Consider the following 24,884-nt stretch of genomic DNA (forward strand, 5'->3'; position numbering starts at 1 on the left):
GGGGCAGACTGAAAGGATGAGACAGGACGCTGCGGGCGTAGATCTGGGGGACAGGATAGCGGGAGGAAAGGATACAGAGGGAGACTGGAGCAGAAGGGGATAGCGGGAGGACAGGATACGGAAGGAGACTGTAGCAGAAGGAGATAGCGGGAGGACAGGATACAGAAGGAGATTGGAGCAGAAGACTGGAGCAGAAGGAGATAGTGGGAGAACTGGATACAGAAGGAGATTGGAGCAGGAGACTGGAGCAGAAGGAGATAGCGGGAGAACTGGATACAGGAGGAGTCTGGAGCAGAAGGAGAGAGGACTGGAGAGCAGGAGGGGTTAGGTAAAAGGCAGAACAGGAAGCAGAAGTCAGGAACAGGCAAGGCAAGGTCAGTTCAAGGTGATGTCAGGGAAAGGTACAAGGTAGAACAGGAAGCAGACATCAGGAACAGGCAAGGCAGGGATCAGGTCAAGGCTGAAACAGGTTAAGGTAAGGTAAAAGTAGAACTGGAGCAGAACTGGAAGGGCAGGAACAGAACAAGGAAAGATAAGGAGGAAAGGTTCAAGGTAGGGCAGAACAGGTCAGGACAAGGCAAGGAGGCTAAAGATGAAAACCTTAGATAGGGACAATACCACACTGCTAGTCTGGGAAACAAAGCTTTGGCAAGGAGTGTTTGGAGGGCTGGTCTAATAAAGGGCAGAGACAGCCCTAATCGGCTGACTGCAACCAATTAGGCTGCTGCTGGGGCTGCAGAGGCCAGGAAACATATGGTGAGCAACCCTGCAGGCTGCTCACCTGGCTCAATGGATAAGGCATCGAACCAGAAACCCAAAAGTCCCTGGCTTGAATCCCAGCAGAGCCTGACATTTGGATGTTTTTTTTTCCCTAATGGGCTTTTGTATGTTGAAAGTAATTTACTTTCATATTTCTGGAATTATAAAAATTTGGTTCATATATATATATATATATATATATATATATATATATATATATATATATATATATATATATATATATATATATATATAATATATAATAGGATCAAGGCACAGGCCTTCCTTGTTTTCTGCTTGTACATACTTAACATATAATTCTGTTTCCTGAATCAACATATATTTCATTTTAATTCAAATCTTTCTTTTTTTTATATTATAATTGTAGGGAACCATTTTGTTGTTGGGTATGTTCTTTTGGATGGTGGCAGCTGTACTGCACAATTCTGGTCCCAAATACATCAGGGCTAAATAGGAGCAAGATGCCTTACTGTCTTCAATTATTATAGTGGATACATGTGAGCATAGCCCACTGGGTTCTGAATTGTTTATGGGCTGCTCGCTTTCTTCAATACTGGGAGCTGTAGTAACTACTGGCATCTCTGTGCTTTTTATAACGTTTATACAGTGGGACTGTAAAGGAGGAACTAGATGCTCCAGACTGATATTAGATAGGAAACAGTTTCCATGTCCAGTGAAACTGTAACATGCTGGTTAGTAACAGTTAGGGTTGACACCTTTCAATAAAATTTGCTCCGGCCGGTGCTGGGGGCGGTAAAAAGAGGCGGGATGTGACGTCAAAGGGGGCGGGGAGTGATTGCAAATGGGCGGAGTCACGGCGTGCATTGGATGTGACATCAAAGGGGCGGGACAAGACGTCAAAGGGGGCGGCGTGCAACTGGCCAGGCGCCGAAGAAAAGGTAGTTTTTCTGCAGATTGGGGCAGGCCAAGGGCTTTAGTTAGGGATATTACAAATTTACCGGCAGCTACATTGCCGGTAAATTTGTAATACTGGCCCCAGCCTTGGCGGGTGTTTTACCGGCTAGGCCGGGAAAATACCGGCCAGGTGGCAACCCTAGTAACAGTAATACCAAAATGATGTTGGTATGGGCCGAGCAGGCTTGAATTTGTGAGAAGGCCGCATAAGCTGCTTTTTCTCTGCTTACCAATAGCAGTAAGGAATAGTATCCACCTATAAACTCATGGGGCTGATTTTTGCCTGAAGATGCTTGTGTTTATTTTTTGGCTGCAGAGAGTAATAAATATATGTTTTTGTTTATGTTCACAACATGTCCAGTGCTTGGTAATACATAGGTTAGTAACTTTCCTTGTAATACAGGGTTCCTGGGTTTCATTCTGGCCCAGCCTCTACCTGCATGTTCCGCTCTACGCTCTTTTGGATTTGGTACACTGGACCCCCAATCCAAAAACACAAGTATTTTAATTGAAATAATATTCGCAATGCAGAAAGTTAAACCTCTTTGCGAACAAATTTTCCTTTACGTGAATTTAATATAGTCAACCCGGCAACTGTTTAACAACCAGAAGATTTGCGAATTGTGTAGTTTGCGCCAGTGCGCAGTGAATGTAATAAAACTTTTTACTGAAAAAGTTGTTACGTTTGCTCCAAAAGATTACGACACCTTCAAGCACTTCTTAGAAGTGGGCAATGCGCAATGAAAAAATTTAATAACAGTTTAAAGAAGATTTACATTGCGAAATGCGAATTCTAATTCTTATTTGTGCAAATTATTTTGCTCTTTGCAACTTTTATGACATTCCCCCATTAGACTATTAAGCTCAGTTAGGGCAACATAAATTATATGGGCAACTTTTTAATGAAGCGCAAGTGTTTGCCAGCATCTAAATGCAATCAGGCCAATTAGTCTAGTGTAGTGCAGCTAGAAACATGAAAGTGAATATGCATTTTTTTTTATCCTTGGTAGATATTAATTCACTTTTCTGAACCTTTAGTGATGATATACTTTTAAGCTCAATGAACGGAGAATGTGTGAGATAAGCATTCCCAAATATCCCATATTTATCTCAAAGATTTATTTTGCTACATTATAGAAAGAAAGGCATGAAGCATAGAAAAGAAAACAGTGATCAGCTGGAAAGGCATTAGTTAAAATAATTTCAAGCTTGAGAGTACAGTAACAGAATCTTAAAATACAGAGCAAATTTATACAAATTACATAACAGGGAAACAGCATGCCGGCTGCTGAATCTTGGCAAGAACTATACACAAAATCTCTCTGAAATAGTTCGAAACACCGTGTGAACAAATGCAGAATTTCTACTGCAAAAGCAAGTTGCTGGCAAGGTTAGCAGGAATGAGGTGCCGTTAACCGGATATAAAGTACAAACAGGAATAGTTCAACATGTGGCGCCCAATCACTTGTGAATGAGGCTATTAATCTACAGAAGGCAGCCATGTGTGGTAGAACTACTGATGATATCCAGAGTATGTCATTTTTTCGTGTTTATCCTGTGCCAATACTGTTGAAAACATTGGGATATATGTCGATGATTATTCAGGCTGACTTGATATTATCAATTCAGTATAATATATTGTTCATTATTTATCAAGTCTAGTCAATTACTAGTTAAGGGTGAATCTGTGCCGTTTTCGCTTTGCCGTCAAAATAATTTTTATGTGCGACAATTTTTATACACGAGACTATTTTGTCAAAATGCATTAAAGTCAATGGGTGTCCGAATAATTTTGACGCAAGACAATTTTTATGTGTGCGGCAATTTTTTAATTTTTTTTCGCTGGCGGTGAAACACTGAAATTCGCCGTGAATCGGTGCCTGACAAATTTATTCGCCCATTACTATCAATTACTATTTAACTCTGTGTTTATTTTCATTTGCAATACCTAGCTAAATCACTGTTTCATACTAGGTGCCCCTTATTCAACTTATGAAGAACACAATATATAAGGATGCCTTGATAAATGTTATACCACATTGTTCATACAATATCCGGACCGCAGATATTACTTCCCTAAGGATATAACAATACTGAGAAAAACTACTATGGGATTCAGGACCCCAGTTGGTCCTGCTGCCTGTGTCCCTATTTGTTGAAACAGTGGTCGTCGCAGTAGCTACACAATACCCCCTCCCTTTTACATAAAAAGATGTTGGTGGCAAAAAACTCAAAATCCTTAAACTTGGTAATGTATGTTTGGGGTCACTCACCGTTTATGAAATATTTACTTTCCCATCTGTTCCCCGTGATGTTATCAGTGGCATTTGGCTGTCTAAAACAGCTTTGGGGTTTACCGGGTTGTTGTGTTTATACAAATGGCCTGTAGATGTCACTGTGCTCAGACTTATACTGTGCATATTTCCTGGACAGCTTAAAAGTGAAAGTAAAAGTTACTGTTGTGAAATGGCTGCATGAGTCTGCTAATAAAGCATTGTTATACTCTACTCATCCTCGGCTACCCTAAACATAACAGGGGTCATGTTTTGAGCACATAACTGCTATACAGTCTGCCTTCTCTGTATTTAGAGGATTAGCACTTGCTACAACCGATAGTTTCTTTGTGTGCTAGGCAGCACCTTGCATAGCCTACACCTAATTGCAGCTTTATTAATTATTTGATGGGATCCTTTCCTAAAATTAAACCGCTAACCTTGAGATGTATCCAAGCAGAAAGACCATTTTTTTTAAATACAGGGCTAAGTAGTCAATTGATGAAGCTCATTTTATCAGCGCACCACCAACACCAATGGCCAATCAGGAATAAACTGCACTCAATATTTACCTTTCCTGTACCAAGGGCCAGACCGGACTGTCCACGTCTTGCCTAGGGCCCTCACAATGCTGCACTTCATTTGGATGGTCTGTTTGGCCTTATCCACACTGCAAACCCTCTCCTATTAGCCTCCTTTTGATACATGTTGTTGTCATTCTGCGTTGTTCAAGTTTTCTAACTTTAAGATAATTTTCATCAGAAATTATTAGCTATTGCATCTAAGCAACAAAGAGGCACCTGCCTCAATATCGACAGCCTACGATAGTCTAGCAGGAACCTTGAAATATTTTGCTAGGAGTGGCTGCATACATAATGCAAATGTTGTAATCCAATTAAAAATATACCATGGGATTTGTACTGCCGATTACCTGCTGTTATTCTAGAACAGCTAGCACTTTAATCCCCAGTGTGCCTGTTTCCTTTCTTCTATTTTTCTTTCATTTCTCTTCTAAAAACTGTAGAACAATGTATTCTGTGGAATCTTATTATAAATTACTAACAGCAAAGTCCTTAGTATAGCTACAGCTTACAAGGGAAACATTGAAACTGAAAACTTGACTGGTTGCTTGCTATGGATTAATGTTTCGGTACAAATATGCCCTTGTTAGTAAATTGATGTGATATAAGTACACAAAGCTCCCAAGCAAAAGAGAATTGAGAACATTTTCATATGTGTTTTTATTGTATGCTGAAGTCAGAGCAAAGAGTTCCAGTAAGATCAAAAAGGGCCCCAGCTAGAAATGCAGTTATCAGCACTTTTCCCGCTATTTGGAAAAGTTAACATGTCTGTACTTGAATTGATACAAATAATGATTGCTCAAATATAACATGTCTTTAGTACTTATATATGCTATAACTTTTAGAATGATGTAGCATTGGTACTCTAAGACGGTTCAGAGTTGGTCTGAAGTATTCCTTGTTGGTTTACTTATTAATTCTGCAGATCTCTGGTTCGCCTGCATACTGTATAACCAGTATTGTCTCCTGACATGTATATTCAAGCCATAGAGGAGGGGCAGGCAATATTTGATTGACAGTTGAGACTTTTAAATGAGTTTACAACAGCTATGAATGCTTTAATAAAAAAAAAAGAAATTTGATTTCATAATTAATTTGAAAAGGAAGTTTTTTTTATACAGATTTTTATGTCTGGGTGACGGGTCCACTTTAAAACACACTTATTTAGAGAAGCCTACCCTCACTTAACTTTAACTTTAACCTTAACCTTAACTACCAAACACAATACTACATCTCTCCCCCACTTAATTCTGATCTTGCCACTCCCACACCTTGTGTCTTATCCCCTTCTTTTTAGATTGTAAGCTCTTTTTCTCACATTTTCCGCACATTTCGTACCGGTATTAGTTGGTCGTGATCAGGGACGCCATTAGAAATTACGGGGCTCTGTACAACAACATTTTTGGGGCCCCCTGGGCCCACCCTGGCTCCAAGCCCCGCCCCAGACCCCACCCACTCCACATCACAGTTAAAAGATCACACATCAGTGCTAAAAAAGTAACCCCCCACACACACGTTATAAAAAGCTATTGATGGTCAGGTTCCCCTTATAAGTTTAAAAAAAAAAACCATTGGAGCCAGGGCCCCCCATAAAAGCTAATATTGGTGCCAGGCCCCCCCCTTACAAGTTAAAAAAATTGGGGCCCCAAATTTTTTTTTTTTTTTAAAAAGGGCAGAATGTTACACCAGAAGTTTTGTCTACTCTGTTTTTTTTTACAATTCCACGGAAATGTAAGAAGTTGTCGTTTTAAAAACTATTCTGCTAAATTGGTTTATTCTCTGAGCTGCAACATCAATGGCCCTAATAAATTGAAACTTTACTGCACGTTGAATGTAGTATTTACCGGAGTAATTGAAAACCATACAGCATTGAAAGTTACAAACAAACTGATATTATAGATGACTATTAACTGAAATGCTTGGGATCTGGTTTTTTTATGTACTGTAGAATGGGTCTTTTTGTAATTTGGAGCACCATATTTTGGAATAACGTTATCTTTGTTGCTATTAAGTAAAAGGTATTGTTTCAAGGAGAAAGGAAAATTGGCAAAAATAGGACTCTAAAGAAAATGTTTTTCATTGTTTTGCAGCTGTCTGGATAACTGGTTTCTAGATAATAGATCCCAAACCTGTATTCCATACTGTGAAACTATAAAATGTTTGGTGGTAACTCTAGACTACTCAAAGCTTGACCATGTAAAATAAATGTTAGTTGGAACCCTGTATTGCAGGTACATATTGCTTTGGATGGCTAAACTTCAGTGTTTTTTGTTGTTAAGTTTCGCATCATCAATAATATAATCTGCAGTATTCAATATTATTTTAATAGTTTGGCAAAGTCTGAATGCAGCTGTGGTCTTTAAAGCACAAGCTCTGATTAACACCATATAGTCAGAGGAGAGTGTGAGGCTGACAGGCAGGAGAATATGCAAACAATTGCGATCCAATCGAATATTTCTGCATAGTCTGTAAAAAGCAGCGGTAGGGAGTTTGCCTAGGGCAGTTCAAAAATATTTTGATACACTCTTGTTTGTTATCGTTTAGGGTTTCTGAACAAGAATAGCCAAACTATGGCTCTCCAGCTGTGGCTGATCTACAGCTCCCGGTTGCTGCTTGACTTTGGGTCTGGCATCCTGGATTAAGAGGAATATGCAAAATATTCACTTGGAAAGTTTAATCAAAATCATCATGGTTACATGTTTGTTGTAAGTGCTTCAATGAGAGACTAAACTTCGTGGGGGCTTACCTCAAGGTCGTATAAGAAGAGGCAGCCACAGGTATGTATTGCATTGAGTTTCTGATATAACAGGTCCATTGTTTGTGTGCCAGCTACAAAAACAAAAACAAACAATCACATTTACAATGGCATGACAATATGCAACATGAGGTTAATATTGGAGAAACAAGATTTTTCCTGAGAGCAGCAGTGAACCACCATCTTATTGAGCTTTGATGACTGTGGAGCTGGAGTGTTTTATTGCCACCGAGGCAAATGCTTGAGAATCACAGTCACTAAGTAAGAACACTAGGTACCACTCTTGGAATGCTCCCTTCCTGCTTTTTATCTGGAAATTTGCTGCTAAGAAATGACCAATCATACCTGAAATCAGATTCTACTTTGCCCTTGTGACATTAATTTTAGGCCAGGGCAGATGGGAGACTTTTACAGGGCTAATGAAAGTCTCTTAAAAGTAACACGCAGCATTGCCTAATGTAATCGAGCATTAGGGGAAAAGATGCAGGCAACATTTTCCCTGTATCACCAAATAACCATTACAGAACTATGAAATCCAGCACTGTGTAATTGTAACACAGTATTTGGTTGCGTAATCCAGTACAGCGCATCAAGAGTATAAATACTGGAGGTCTAAAGGTCAGGGCTGGAACTAGGGGTAGGCAGAGTAGGCACGTGCCCAGGGCGCAAAGGTGGAGGGGCGCCAGGTACGTAATTACTCCTACCCCATGTCCAGTCCCTTCCCTGCCGACCGCCCACTTGTTGTGATTTGTGTGAAAGCGGGGGCGAGGGGTGGGCTCACAGATTCAGAGGGTACACGATGCCACACAGACACAGACAACGGTTCTTACCCAGCAGTGAAGTTTACTGAACAATAATAAACGATAAATAGCTGGGCATGTATAAACAGTCAGATAACAAGGTATAAATCACACAGTAACAGTAATACTGCCTAACCTAAAACTAGCTCCTGCTAAATATTCCCCCACAGTCCGCGAAGCAGCCTGGCTGCCCCTAAATGTTCCTTCCCGGTCTTTGTCTTCGGGGTGCACCCTTAAGTATTGCGCAATACTATTTGTAATCCACAGGTAATGTGTCTTTACACGAGGCTTCCCTGTATGCAGTTCCAAGCCCAGCGAAGTATGTCTCTATCAATGTACTGAAATATACAAAATGTCACTGGTATGCACTATGATGCAGCAAGGCTGCGCTTACAGTTCCTTGGGTGCTTTAAGCAAGCTTTCCATGCTTCCTTCTGGATCCACAGGTCTTTCCACGGCCAAAACCACACAGACAGGAAACCCTGGATCATTCACTGCCAAACTGTCCTTAGGTGCTGTAGAAGGGAGCCACACTTCACTTCCTGTTCCTCTCAGGACTCCACCTCCTTAGATAATCTGTGATGCATTAATCGAACTTGTTCATACAACCACAATTACAGTTCACTAGCACACTTGTGGGGTTCAGATCACTCCCCTAAATTAGCCTTTTTCACGTTTTGAGAGGTGAATGAATATAAACTTTCATTACTATACACAGCATTGTACTTATTCCATTTCCTTTGCTGCCAGCTACTGACTAGTACAGGTGATTAAATACAAATATATTGTAGAACATGGCTTCATACCCTTACATGTGCGCATATGCATGTGTCAATTTGCGCATGCGCAGAAGTGTTTTTTTTCGCGCATGCACAGAAGTGTCTTTTCGCGCATGTGCAGAAGCGCTCAACCAGCCGGCGCAGCAGCCGGGCAGGCTGCCTAGGGCGCCTGCCCGGCTTGGCCCGGCTCTGCTAAAGTTAGAGAGGAGAAAGAGAGAAAAAAAAGAGAATATGAAAAACAGAGAGAAGATATGGGGGTTATGTAATAAAAGGCACTAAGTTTGTCCAGGAGTAGTAACCTCTAGCAACCAATCAGCAGGTAGCGTTTATTGGTCACCTGTTTTAAAGCAAGCATCTTATTGGTTGCTATGGGTTACTGCTCCTGAGCAAACTTAGTGCCTTTTATTGCATATGGGGGATTGAGAGAAAACATGAGGTTAATGGGGGGCAGGGTCGGACTGGGTCAGAGGGACACCAGGAAAAAACCCGATGGGCCCCGGCCCTCATCGGGCTAGACCCACGCCCCAATCTGGCGAAATGTAAAAAAAATCTGTGCGGCACGGTGTGCTGATGTTCCTGCATGCGTGCAGGGGCCCAGAGTTTGTGCATGCCCCAGTTTTTGTGTTTGCGTGCAGGGCCAGCGCTGATTCTGATGAAAGAGCACGACTGAGGCGGCTTCCCCCTCACCAGCTAACCTATCGGGAGGGGAGACAGGAACATTAGTGTGGAGATCTCTGGCACTAGTAAAGCTGAATTTCTGATTCCAAAACCGGAAATTCAGCTCTTAAAAGGACCAGGAGCGCCTTTTTGTCGCCCCTGGAAACGCATCTGGCCCTGCGCTGGGCCCCCCGAGGTTTGGAACCCAGTGGCCCCAAATGCGCCAGACAGACGCTGGGGGGGGGGAGGTAAAGGAACATGTGGCACATAGAAATAACAAATGGTTAAATAACCGGAACAAAAGTAATAACCAATGAAAAAGACACCTGATACTGTGGAATCAAAAGCAGTAGAGTGTCAGTGAAAGCACTGCGTAACTTGTTGGCGCTATATAAATAAATGAAGATGAGGTATGTTCATAGGGCCCTGGAGTAGTTCAGATGTGACCACATTGGAGAAAACCTCCAGCCTTAAAGAAATTCATGGCTATTCTTTATTTTCTAGAATTTTGATTAGTTCAGATCAAGTCAGAAGAACCAGAATGAGGTAGAAAATAAAAACCTTATAGTTAAGAGTGAACGGCTATGCCGTTTCAAGGCTGCCTCAAAAGTACAAGAGATCATACAAATTTTTTTAAACAAATTCACTTTTCCCTTTAAAGGAACAGTAACACCAAAAAATTGAAGTGTCCTAAAGTAATGAAAATACAATGTACTGTTGTGCTACACTGGTAAAACTGGTGTGTTTGTTTCAGAAACTCTACTATAGTTTATATAAAAAAGCTGATGTGTAGCCATGGGGGCAGCCATTCAAAGCTGAAAAAGGAGAAAAGGCACAGCATACACATAACATAAAAGATATGTGCTGTGGCCTACAATGGGATTCTTCAGACCTTATCTGTTATCTACTATGTTTCCTGTGCTTGAATGGCTGCCCCCATGGCTACACAGAAGCTTGTTTATATAAACTGTAGTTGTTTTTCGGACGTAAACACACTGGTTTTGCCAGTGCAAGTCACCAGTACATTATATTTTCTTTTCTTTATAACACTTTAACATTTTTTGGTGTTACTGTTCCTTTAAGCATGTTCTGAAAGCCTGGTCTCTTGCTGGTTATGTACTGTAATTAATTGGTTTATAGTCTCTGCAGGGCTGCATTCCCATTTCATCTTTCTCCAGTTTGCCACAGCCTCTGCAGAGTGGAACAGTTTGTATCGCTTTATCGTTTTTTCTTTTTTCATACGGAACTGACAAACAATGCTCACCCCTACCCACAATGCTAAGGTTTCTTATTAAACGTCTTCCAGATTGTACAAATTCCGAATTGCAAAAGGTATTATTCTAAGTCACTGTTAACATTGCAAAATAGTAGTTATATGTGCCTTGTCAAATTTTGTAGTTAGTTCTTTGTATCAGCCTTTCTGCACTGCGAGATGCTCATTATAAGCAGGTTCATCTGAGGTAACAGTTTCTTCCCACTTCAGACATCCAACTTGGACCGCTGCTGCGTTGTAAGTACATCTACCCCATCTTATTACCAAAACAGCAACCCTCTTAATCCTTTTGCTAAGAGGAACAAAGGTTTGATTCATTCTAAAGGAGAAATAGGATCTTATTAATGCACTGGCAACAACAGTGTTGTTATTTTTGTTAGAAAATGGAGAAATTGGAATTTGCTGATGTGTTAGATTAAAGACTGTATTGTTTTTCTATTAATCGGATTGTTCCGGTCTTTCCATTGCTAGAAGTCTTGAAAATTTTCACTGCTTTCAAAAGCCTTCTTGGACCAAATATAAAACAATTTCTGGGAATGCAGATTTAGACAAACTGAATAACGTAAACAAGGACGGTTGGATTACGGAAATCTGTCTGTCACGAGTGCACAACTCTGATCATTGTTTAGTATATATATCTGTTCTTTATTCAATTTTCAGATACAAAAAGTGTTGTAGTTGTATGGACAGTTGCAACATGCTAAGGGGCACATTTGTGAAGGATTCGAAGTAAAAAAACTTCCAATTTCGAAGTTTTTTTTGGGTACTTTGACCATCGAATAGGCTACTTCGACCTTCGACTACGACTTCGATTCGAACTAAAAATCTTTCGACTATTCGACCATTCAATAGTCGAAGTACTGTCTCTTTAAAAAAAACTTTGACTACCTACTTCGCCACTTTAAACCTACTGAGCTTCAATGTTAGCCTATGGGGACCTTCCCCATAAGTTTGCTAAGATTTTCTGATCGAAGGAAAATCCTTCGATCGATGGATTAAAATCCTTTGAATCATTCGATCGAAGTATTTGCGGTAAATCCGTCGACTTCGATATTCGAAGTCGAAGGATTTTACTTCGATGGTCGAATATCGAGGGTTAATTAACCCTCGATATTCGACCCTTAGTAAATGTGCATATGCAAATTAGGGGCGGATAGGGAAATCGCGTGACTTTATGTCACAAAACAAGGAAGTAAAAAATATTTTCCCCTTCCCACCCCTAATTTGCATATGCAAATTCGGATTCGGTTCGGTATTTGGCCGAATCTTTCGAGAAGGATTCGGGGGTTCGGCCAAATCCAAAATAGTGGATTCGGTGCATCCCTAATAAATAACACCTCCTCAATGCTGATGTTAATTTCAAAACTCTTTTGCATCTCTGCATCCAATACTCTGCTCCTTGCGTGCCACTTAGTGATGGGTGAATAAATTCGGCAGACACGAATTGCGGCAAATTTTTACCTCAAGCGAATTCATTTGCGGAACTGCGGAGATAATTCGCCAGCGAAAAATCCGCCGCGTCAAAAAAAGAAAAATCGACGCTCGTCAAAATTGGCACTTGCATAAAAATGCATTTAATGCATTTAGACCAAATAGTTTCACTATTAGACCATTATTCAGATATCTACTGAAAGTAAATATGGACCTAATGGTGGTCCTTTATTTTTTCTGCTATGGACTTTACAAAAAGAAACATGCATACACTAAGGGGCAGATTTATCAAGGGTCGAATTTCGATGTAAAAAATACTTCGAAATTCGACCATCTAATTAAAATACTTCGAATTCGAATATCGAAGTAATTTTCATCGAATTTGGGCATCGAGCGATCAAAGTAAAATCGTTCGAACGATTAAATCATTTGAGTCGAACGATTTTAGTCTACGATTTTACTTCGATGTGTAAAGACTCAGAAAATGGTTGTAGAAGGTCCCCATAGGCTAACATAGCACTTCGGCAAGTATTGAAGTCAAAGTTTTTTTAAAGAGACCCTACTTCGATTATCGAATGGTTGAATATTCAAACTATTTTTTACTTCGAATCGAATTCGAAGTCCTAGTATCCTATTCGATGGTCGAAGTATCCAAAAAATTACTTCGAATTTCTAATTTTTTTACTTCGAAAATTCCCTCGAATTCACTTCGACCCTTAATAAATCTGCCCCCTAATCTAGTGAAAGCCATTTCTTACTCTCATCTATCAAGCTTGGAAGAAACCAGAATGATTATTCATTATTCACAGAGCTTTTAGAACTGGTCATCGAAAAAAGACTTGCAGTCCCTAAATCAATTAGACTGCATAGTGAATATTGTAGATAGTGATGGGTGAAACAGCGAAAAAACGGACACCGGCAAAATTTCGTCGGCCGTTTCGCAGAATTTGTTCGCCGGCGGCAAATCGCACAAATTTAACACGAATTCACGCCTGCCGAATAAATTCGCCCATTGCTTATTGTAGAGTAAAGACCCATTATGAGCCCACTTGACCAGGCTTGTTCCTGGGTCATTGAGGCAAATCATGTTTTGAAAGAATAATTCTGTAAACCGTAACTTATGCTTCTTAATAAATTCCTTTTACCAAAATTTTTAAATCCTGTCCTTTATTTTGCTTTCCTTAATGTTTCCCATTTAGTGATCACTGAACTGGGTCACTGGGAATGAAAGGAAATTGTGCTTTTTAACAATTATCTTCCGTGGTAGCAATTATGGACTTCCTATTCATGAGTACTCAAAATCAAAAATGTATGCATTGCCATATCTATTTTACTTTAATGTTTCTTTATTACATTTGCTTACGTCATCAGTGCTTCTTTGTATTGACACTGACCAAGGGGAAATAAAAAGATATTTTATTTCTTTTATCGGAACTACCTGTCTACTCTCTGGCAAGTTGTGTAATCGCTGGCAAATCTGCTCCTAAAATATATGCAGCTCTTTCAAAAATGTACTCATGCTGGAAGCATTTCAGGAATTGAAATGAATAATGTAATTTCTACAATGAGCCTTTTTTTTTTCTAAGTGACAGCATTTCAGGAGAGGCCTGCCCCCTTGTGGATTTGTCTGCACATTACAGGCAGGAAATTGTGGATTGTTCAAGAGTAATATTCTGCTTGGGTTCATTTTGAAAAAAGAGGGGGGGGGGAAGTAAATGTAAAAATGACGGATTATTTCGATCCCTTCTTAATTTACACAAACAAGCTTTAAGGATTTTTTGCTAAACCGGCTGATAAAATGCTTTACAGTTTAGCCCTTCTTAGATTACGCAGTGCTTTCAAGTTAGGGCAGACAGGGGCCCTGGTTTATATAAAACAAACACGCAATTGACGACTGAGTTAACCCGGGCAGTTTTCAAATGGCTTCAAATTTCCTAACCTGGAGAGTAGTTTGTATCCTTTGGAAATGTGTGCGTCATAGTAAATGCTCCTTGCTTAAAAGATTTATACAAATTACTGGGAAAAGCAAATTGTGACCCAACTTGAAAAATAAATTGCCTTTCGCAATATATTTATAGGAAAGTGTTTTTTTGTTTTTCTTGCAATACGAACCTGGCTCTCGCACACCCTTATCAAAGTTCAGTGCTGTCCGATGGTAGAGTCTGGCAACCCCAAATCCAATAACTAGAAACAAATTATCCAAAGGCACAGAGAACTGATGCAAGCAAGACACACCTTGCACATTTAATGCAGAATTGCAGGCGTACTGCATTTTTGCATTAAAAGTGCAAGGTGTTCCTTGCTTTCATCAGTTCTGTGTGCCTTTTGGATAATTTTGTTTTCGCCCGATGGTGCACCCATGACCAGGGCCGCTCCGGCCATGAGGCAAGGTGAGAATCTTGCCTCAGGCGGCACGGAGCGGCCAGTTACCAGGGGCGGCAAAAAGCCGCCTCTGGTAACTTAAAGAGCCGAATTTCCGTTTTTTAAAACGGAAATTCGGCTCTTCTAGCGCAGTGGGCGCAATAGCGCTCACTGCACTAGCGATGCGGCCCCTCCTCCACCCGCTCCGACGCTGGTAGTTAGAAGAGCGGAGCAGGAGGAGGGGCGGCATTGGGGCTGCTGCCTCAGGCGGCAGCAGCCCCTGAAACGTGCCTGCCCATGACCCACGTGGTTTGACGCCTGCACCGTAATGCCGGGCCGATGACATCACATGATTGGAGCGAAATGGGAAGATTTAAGCCCTTCCAGGTCATGGGTTCAATGCCAGATAATAGGATATTGTTTGTGCATTCCTGGGTGTTTGATATTTCGTATGTTATTGATTCCTGGCCCTGCCTGAACCTTCACCTTGCTACCATCTGCCTGCCTATTGACTGCCTGCTTGGATATTACCTACGATTCCTCCTGATCCTTATTTGTACCAAGAACTCTGACTTTAAACATCTAAGCTTCCTGCTTGGTCCTGACTACTCCCCACTGGGAGCCGATAGGCCCCTGACAGTTTCTAGTTTTGTTTTTTATGCCACATTATTGTTTTTCCTTTCATTCATCTGCTAGAAAATTTTAAAACATAATACTGTATTTTCTTGATTTGTCCTTTATATATACACTAACTTGGTTTACTTGCAGCATCTAAATGGATACTCCTGTGACAAAAAAACAATTAAAATAGATATGGTTTTGGGGAAAAATGATTAACTTTATTGTTATTATGCTTTATTATTGTTATTATGCTCAATTCTTTTTATTTTACTTCCACGTCAGGGTTGCCACTTGTCCAGTTTTAGACTGGACAGCCTGGTTTTTAAAGGGGCTGACTGGTTCAAAACCTCATGCCCAGTTTCTGCTGGCTTAAAAACTGGGCTAAATCTCCCAAATTGCATGGTGACTGCCTGGCATCATAGACCTGCCCCCAACATCACAACACACCTCCAAACATCACCCGCCTTCCCACCAACATCACAGATCTGCCCCCAATGTCACCAACCTGCCCACTGATGTCAACTGTTCTCCCCCTTTGTCCAGATTTAGATTTAGACAAAGTGGCAACATGGGGAGGTACATTTATCAAGGGTTGAATTTCAAATTCATGTGAGTTTTTTTTAAACTTCTATAAATCCAAAATTCGACCAATTGAAATTTATTAATAAAATGTAATTTTCTCATCTCGAACTAATTGAATCGATCCGAAAACTCGAATCAAAGTCAATTAGAATTAGAAATACTCGATTCAAATAAAAAAAAAAATAGAGAGAAAAAAAACTTGACTGTCAGGAGGGCTGCAAACATCACAAATGACCATCACCCATTGACTTATGCAATTCGGCAGGTTTTAAGTGGCGAATAGTCGAATTTGAGTTCTTAAAGGGCCATAGAATGATAAATCTTGAAATTCCAATTAAAACTCTAAACAAGTTTGGATAATTCACAATTCGAATTTGAGAGTTACCACCATAAAAAATAAATCTGCCTCTAAATTTTGCCTAGGACCCCTCCCATTGACGTCTACATGAACTTGCAAGCTTTTAGATGCTGAAGTTTTACAAATTAATTGTTTGTGCTTTAATAAATATCAAATATTTAACATATTGAAACCATAATTCAAATTCATGAGTTTTCGTGCAAATAAATTTGAACCGTAGCCCAAATTTGAATCTGAGCTTTCCTAAACCACCCCCTTAAGATCAGAGAACTCCCCATGTCTCACCAGAGAAACAGCAGGGTCATTTATTATTTATTATATTTTAGTGTATTGGCTCCCACTGGCAGGGAAACACCTGTGACTGCTTTCCACAGCCCCTATTGCCTATAAATGCTTTTCCACCTCTGCAAGTCAAAGGGAGCAGTGAACAAAAACAGTAACGTAACTTGGTGGGGGCGGACCCTGGTACGGGCCGTGCAGACTGGCCCGCCCCCACCCTCGTCTGCGCAATTTTTCGGCTGCAGCGCGCACAATCTTCCGGCGGGGCCCTGCGGGGGTGCAGGCCCTGGCCCATTTGCACCCCCTGCTCCCCCAGTAGTTACGCCCCTGAACAAAAATATATAACATTTGGGGGCTCATTTACTTAGCTCGAGTCAAGGAATAGAGGAAAAAAACTTCAAATTTCGAATGGTCTTTTTGGCTACTTCGACCATCGAATGGGCTACTTCGACCTCCGAATCGAATGATTCCAACTAAAAATCGTTCGACTATTCAACCATTCGATAGTCGAAGTACTGTCTCTTTAAGAAAAAACTTGGACCCCCTAGTTCGCCACCTCAGAGCTACCGAAGTCAATGTAAGCCCATGGGGAAGGTCCCCATAGGCTTTGGTAGCTTTTTTTGGTCAAACAAAAATCGTTCGATCAATGGATTAATATCCTTCGAACGAATAGTGCTAAATCCTTTGACTTCGATATTTGAAGGATTTAACTTCGACAGTCGAATATTGAGGGATAATTAACCCTCGATATTTGACCTTAAGTAAATTTGTCCCTGCATGTTTTAAAAGAAACATTATTTTTAGGATTGTAGTAAAATAACTGTGAACTTGTACTGTACATTTTTATGCTTAATTAAATCTGTTACACTGTAATATAATTACAGATTAAGGGGCAGATTTATCAAGGGTCGAAGTGAATTCGAGGGAATTTTTGAAAAATTCGAAGTAATTTTTTTGGATACTTCTACCATCGAATAGGATACTACGACTTCGAATTCAAATTCAATTTGAAGTAAAATAGTTTGAATATTCGACCATTCGATAATCGAAGTACTGTCTCTTTAGATTTCAATACTTCGCCAAATTAAACCTGCCGAAGTGCTATGTTAGCCTATAGGGACCTTCTAGAGCATTTTTCTAAATTTTTGGAAGTCGAAGTAAAATCATTCGATTGATCACTGAAATCCTTCGAATCGTTCATTCGAACGATTTTACTTCGACTGCAGGATACCAAAATTCTATGAAAAAAACTTCTACTTCGATATTTGAAGTCAAAGTATTCCAATTCGACCCTTGATAAATCTGCCCCTAAGTGTATTACTGCTTCATCCATTCATGCATAATATTTTATCTAATTAATAGCATATAAATTGCTTTTTTGCTATTGGGCAAGATTTATTTTAATGGGAAAACTGTATCTCATGGTTTATCTCATAAAAATATAAAGAAGTCTATTGAGACCTTTGAACTGGATTAGGAAATATATGTTTCTCATGGGATTTAATCTGGCCAATTGTAACTGCCCTTTCTAGGTAAATTTTTCTGTTAATATTTGATTTGTAATTATTCTAGCACCTACTTTGTTGGCATTTTAGATGTACAATCTACAGCAGGCAAGCAGTTAAACGCCTAGAAGTAGTTGGATCATACAGCTTTAACTTATACGGTCATTTGCTGCATGTTTGTGGTCAATAGAATGTAGAGAGATGTTTGAACCTCTATATTGTCAACAAGCTTCAGATCCTTGTGTCCAATCAGTAGAGGAGATTCATCAGAAATCATAAGGTCACTGATTTTTCTGTGTGCAGAATTGCAGTTCTTTTTGCAGAGTTTATCCCATTTTCCATGTACAGGTATAGGTAGTTGCCTTTTTACATTAGAGACAATTTCACTAGGCAAATGAAGGTTTAAGTTTGTTCCAGAACTTGGACACAAAGCAATTTAACTTGCTGAAGCCTATACAATTTAGAAGTATATTTACTTATTTTGATTTTTAATCATTGGTTCTTCTTTTAAAAGATATAAAAAGGATTTCTAAATCTGCAGAAATAAATGAAACACATTACATCTTATTATTTACTTTATACATTTTGCAACACTATAAAATGAATTAAACATTTTAAGTTTTGAATGAAACAATTGTACAGTAGGCTCAGTAGAAAGAAGAATTCCAGAACTGGAAAATATGCTTTCTAAGTTTCTATAAAACTCTTAAAGAACAAATCCTAAGCTGTGTTGGCTGAACTCTGTGTTTTTTCTAATCATCTACGTGAGGTCAGGAAATGGAGGATTTTGATGAGAAAGGGCTACGTTCAAGCAAAAATAAAGTGAAAAGTAATTTATATGTTAAGTGGATGCTGTAGAATAGATGCATATGTTTCATATGGTTAAATTGTCATTTGGGCCAGTTTTACTTTTCCTCCATATTTCTTTATTATTATTATTATTATTATTATTATTTTTATTATTGCTTGTTGTTATTATTGTTATTATTGTTAGTAGTAGTAGTGGTAGTAGTAGTAAACTGGTAAAATGAATGGAAGATTTAGGGGCAAATTCACCAAGGGTCGAATATCGAGGGTTAATTAACCCTCGATATTCGACTGGGAATTAAAATCCTTTGACTTCGAATATCGAAGTCGAAGGATTTTAGCGCAAATAGTTCGATCGAACGATCAAAGGAATAATCCTTCAATCGAACAATTAAATCCTTCGAATCCAACGATCGAAGGATTATCCTTCGACCAAAAAACTTAGGCAAGCCTATGGGGACCTTCCCCATAGGCTAACATTGGGTTCGGTAGGTTTTAGATGGCGAACTAGGGGGTCGAAGTTTTTTCTTAAAGAGACAGTACTTCGAATAGTCGAACGATTTTTAGTTAGAATCCTTCGATTCGAAGTCGAAGTCGTAGTCAAAGGTCGAAGTAGCCCATTCGATGGTCGAAGTAGCCCAAAAAACACTTTGAAATTCGAAGTTTTTTTAATTGAATCCTTCACTCGAGCTTGGTGAATTGGCCCCTTAAACTATTATCGTATAATGTCAAGGTTGTTTTGTTTTACCTCTGGCAAAAAGGCACTTGTAAGGGAACATGATTACAAGTACATTATAGAAAGACAGTGGGTGATCTTTTTTTCCCATAAAAACGAGAAGGATCAGAATTTTTTATTTGACGCAGCTAGGTGGTTCTTCATAATGAAGGAAGTGAGGTTGTGGAATCCTCTGATGGATGATGTTTTGATGACTGATTCTGTTACAAGAGGGGCTTGGATGATTTGTTGGACAAGCGTAATATCATTGGCTAGTGTAATACTAAAATCTTCAATTAGTATAATTATTGGTATATATAGTTTGTGCGTTTAGAGTGTATGGAGGGGTCTGTGTGCATGTATGTGCACTCGGGTTCGTTTGGAGGGGTGGAACTTGATGAATTGTGGTCTTTTTTTCAACCCAACTTAAAGGGGAACTATCGCAAAAATGAAAATGTAATAGCTTCATCATACTTAAATAATAAACTTTCTAAATATAACCAATTAAAAATTCTGCATTGTTTCTGAAATAATCACGTTTATCTTCAGTATTCCTCTCTCAGCATCTGTTTATCTTCACTATTCCTCTCTCAGCATCTGTTTTTCATCATTCTCTCTTGATGCAACAGTTGGGTGTCAGATATTCATTGACAGTCAGATCCAATATATCTTATAGGGAGTCTCCTTTTTCCTAGAAGATGTATTAGAGCTCACTCTATTAAAATCACCAGAAACCCTGTCTCTCTACATGCAGAATCTGTGCAAAAGGCAGTTATTTTGTTAAATTTTGTTTGTACTGGACTTGGTTATTTGAGTGAGCTCTAATACACCTGCTAGGAAATGAAGCCCCCCTTTAAGATATATTGGATCGAACTGCCAATGAATATCTGACACCCAACAGCTGCAAGAAGAAGAAAAATGAAGAAAAACAGATGCTGAGAGAGGGATAGTGAACATAATCTTGATTATTTCAGAAATAATGCAGAATATTTAATTGATTGTATTTAGAAAGTTTGCAATTTTAGTATGATGAAGCTTATATTAAATTTTCATTTTCGCGATAGTTCCTCTTTAACTATGTAACTATATGCCGCAGTGGTTAAAATTGATCATACATGATTCACATCAGCCTGTACCCTAAACCTTTTGTTGGTAGTACTCTGGGTGAAATCAAGCCAAGAACCCCAGCCCTGCAAACAAGCAATGCTAGCCACTTCCCCATGCCTTATTGCCTGGTATTTCCGTTACTCACAATAACTGATGTATGTTCTTTCTGTGTTTCTTCTATTGCTGGGAAACTGTTATCCAAATGTGCAATTTACTATGCCCAGACCACTATATATATGGTAAGGAGAACTGAATGAGAGTGGACAAAGCCTGCATCTTTAATTGTTATGAGTTTACAGGATGACTACATTGTGGATAGTGCTGGTTGTATATCATGGTATCTCTGTAATTATATTACTATGTTACAGTGTTACTTTGTTATTGATAATCCAGAAGCAAAAAAAAAAAAAACAACTCTAAAACAAGCTTCAAGAGCACATCAAACCAGCTTCATTGCACCCCCGCTTAATGGTTTTAAAAATTAGTGGTGAGCACAACTTTCCCTTGTTTGTTATAGTTATACAGGAGCAGTGACCAGCTCCATGTTGTAGCTCCCACCCTTCCCAACTATTTGAAAGCAGCAAGTAAGTTGCAGGTAAAACTTAGTCCCTTTGTAAAATGTATAATGAAGCAATAGAATTCTTAATGAATCAAATGAAAATTGAGCATAGGACTGGCCAGATATGGGATGACTTTGACGTAGTTGGCCAGCTTAAATATATTGCAATATATGGACAAACAATCCCTGTTTTGTTTAAAGGGTAAGGCATTTTTTAGGAGCTGTATGCACAAAATGTCTATGTCTTAAATATATTGATAATGGGTTATATACTGTGCTTAAGAATTTGGGGGTTCGTTTTTTCAAGTGAGGCAATCAAATGCCTTTTATTTTTTTAATTATTGCTGCCTACAATACTTGTAGTAATATTTGTAGATTGTATAAAGATGCAAATGCCCCCTGATTTGTAATATTTCAATGCTTTCCTTTCTTTTCACTTTTAACCTAAATGATTTTACATCTCCTGCCTAAAGGAATAAATTGAGAACAGTATTAGTTTAATATAATTTTAAAGGACAACCATGTTCTGTCTTTAAGCTGAGAACCTAATGTTCCAACTTCAGTACTAAAGTAATCATTTTTTTTTAGGTGCTAATGTTTGCGTCTCACAATTTAGTGTCTTTCTTAATCTGGACTATATTTTCCTTTTCTAATTCATTCTGCTCTGTTAGATGTTTAAAGGGGAACTATGAAAATTATAGTTCCCCTGAACTATGAAACACTGAACACTGAAATAAGAAACTTTTTAAATACAATCAGTCAAAAATTCTGTACCATTTCTGAAATAATCAAGTTTATCTTCACTATCCCTCTCTCAGCATCTGTTTCTCTTCATTCTCTCTTCATGCAGCAGTTAAGTGTCAGATATTCATTGACAGTTAGATCCAAAATATCTTATAAAGGGCTCCTTTTGCCTAGAAGATGTATTAGGGCTCACTCTATTAAAATCACCAAACATCATGTCTCTCTACATGCAGGATTTGTGCAAAAGGCAGTTATTTTGTTAGATTTTGTTTGTACTGGAATCAGTTACTTGAGTGAGCTCTAATACATTTGCTAGGAAAGAGAGCCTCCCTATAAAAAATATTGGATCATTCATCTGACACCCAACTGCTGCAATGAAGTGAAACAGATGCTGAGAGAGGAATAGTGAAGACAAACTTGATTATTTCAGAAACAATGCAGAATATTTAATTGATTGTATTTAGAAAGTTTCTTATATCGGTATGAGTTTCATATTAAATTTTCTTTTAAATACTTTTTGTTCTTTAACGCATGTGAGCCTGCAGCCTGGCCCGGCTCTGCAATTTAGGATTAGATGCACTCTGATCCCGCATATGACCCGGCCCGTCTGTCTGCTTCTATTTATATATCTGTGCCCGACCCCCATCTCTGATGTCACAAAGGGTTAGGCCGGCCACACATCAATAGCTTTCAATACTGAGTAATACGTGTTATACTCAGGGTCAGATTCACTATATTTTAGATTGATCAGTGGGATTCACAATTGCCAATGATTAATCCAAATGATTTAAATCAATTCAAATTTTTAATTTAAATTGATCAGCTAGAAAAAAACACATTTGTGCTATTATTTTATCAATGTCAATCAATATTGATATCAAAATAAATCTGTTAAAAGCTAGAATTGCCCTTTTATGGGATTTTACTTAACAGACCAAACTGACTCTTTGTTCTTTTGAGGTCTGAGAACTTAAACGTGAAAAAACGGATCTAATCAGACAATTTGCCCAGGTATGGATGTATATTTTCTTACTAAACAATCTCTATATCAGTATACTGGCATATTACTGAACTTTATTTTGATTCCTTAAAATGTAACGGGGATTATATACTGGCACTGGGAAATATCCCTCAGATAAACAGTACATGCTATGGATTTATTACATTTTAAAAACAAATGGATTAGGGGAATCGACTGAAGTGTTTAGATAGCATTTATATTTATTCACATATATTTGTGGTGGACTTTAAATGCTAATAAAGCATTGGTATGTCAGCTGACAACCTTTAATGCCTCTAACAGAGCGTAGTAAATCCTTTTATACAGAAATGAAGTTGAAGATGTATTTGTTATAATTTTATGTATAGATAAATTGTTTTCTATAATATAAACTATATCACTTGTTGCTGAAGTATCTCCAACAATTATCTCTACTTTTATGAATCATATATTAGAGGATTTAATTGATTTAAAATTCAGAAGGGGCCAAAGATCTCACAATTACCACCAAAATACAGAAGACCTAAGAGTATTAATAAATCTCAGGCTTTTCCTACCTGTGGATAACAGGGATTCTATAGCTTCTGGGCTCTTCCAGTTTCTATAATCCTGTATAGTGATGGGCGAATTTATTCGCCAGGCGCGAATTTGCGGCGAATTTGCGCGATTCGCCGCCAGCGAATAAATTTGCGAAACGCCCGCGAAAATTTACCCAAAAAAAAAAACGAGACGCCAGCGCCGTTTTGCAAATTTTTCGTCGTTACGCGAAATTCGCGAATTTTCCGGCGAAGCGAAACGGCGCAAATTCGCCCATCACTAATCCTGTAGTACCTGTGTATCTACTGTATCTCATATGTATTTTTCTGTTTTTCTACCCAATTTTATTAATCTGATCCCTTCTGTCCTTTCACCTGCATCATATTTCCTCTCTCTGGTATTTTGTTTCTTTCCTCGTCTCTGGTTTCAACTATCTACAATTTTTTTTGCACAGTAGAGACAGGCAGTTTTGCTTAAATCGACCTCTGCAAGAGAACAAGAGAAGGCACAATTGGGGATATGCAATAAAAGGCGCTAAGTTTGCCCAGGGGCAGTAACCCATAGCAACCAATCGGCAGGTAGTATTTACTGGTCACCTGTTTAAAAGCAAATATCTTATTGGTTGCTATGGGTTACTGCTCTTGGGCAAACTTAGTGCCTTTTATTACATATAGGGGAATATGTTTAACGTGGCAGAGTGAGGGAGAGATGAAGCAGTTTTAATCTTTTATACAATTCCAGAAATTGTTGTAATGCCACAAATCAAGGCAAATCAAGTCATATACAGCATGTAGGGGATTATTTACTAAACTCCGAATGCCAAAACCCCTAAAAATGTGTGTTTTTTAGTATAAAATATGAATTTTTAGGGGAAAACCCCGCCACAAATTTTGGGGATTCATTATACCCAGATGATGGAAAAAGTCAGAATCCAGACCTGTCGAGGTTGTATATAAGTCAATGGGAGAAGTCCCAACGATTTTTTGATCTGCACTGGGTTTCGTGCAATAACCCAAAGATTTCGGGGTGTTCAGGCAAAAATATGAAAAAATCAGAGTTTTCAGGGTGGAAAATCCTAAAAATTCAGATTTTTTTTCATGATTTTTTGGGGTTTTTTCCCGCAAACAAAATTTTCAGAAAAGTGTATTAATAAATAACCTGTGTGGATTTGGTTAGAGTTTTTTTTCAGAGAAAATTTAGATAAATTCGGACTTTGATAAATAACCCCTGTAGAATGAGAGGAATTGAATAGCAATTGCAAGAAGGAAATCAAATTGCACTCACAACCGCAAAATGTGCTAGACTTTCTTGGTTTATTGAGATCTCCACACAATGTTTTGGGGGATCTACCCCCTTTCTCAAGTGCGTGTGAGTGCTATGGGATTTCCTCCTTGCTACTGTTGTGCATGGAACCCCTGAGCAGCAGATAGAGCACCATGCTATTTGTTACACAGGACCTGGATTG

This window comes from Xenopus laevis, chromosome 8S, assembly GCF_017654675.1.
Source record: "Xenopus laevis strain J_2021 chromosome 8S, Xenopus_laevis_v10.1, whole genome shotgun sequence".
Classification (NCBI taxonomy): Eukaryota; Metazoa; Chordata; class Amphibia; order Anura; family Pipidae; genus Xenopus; species Xenopus laevis.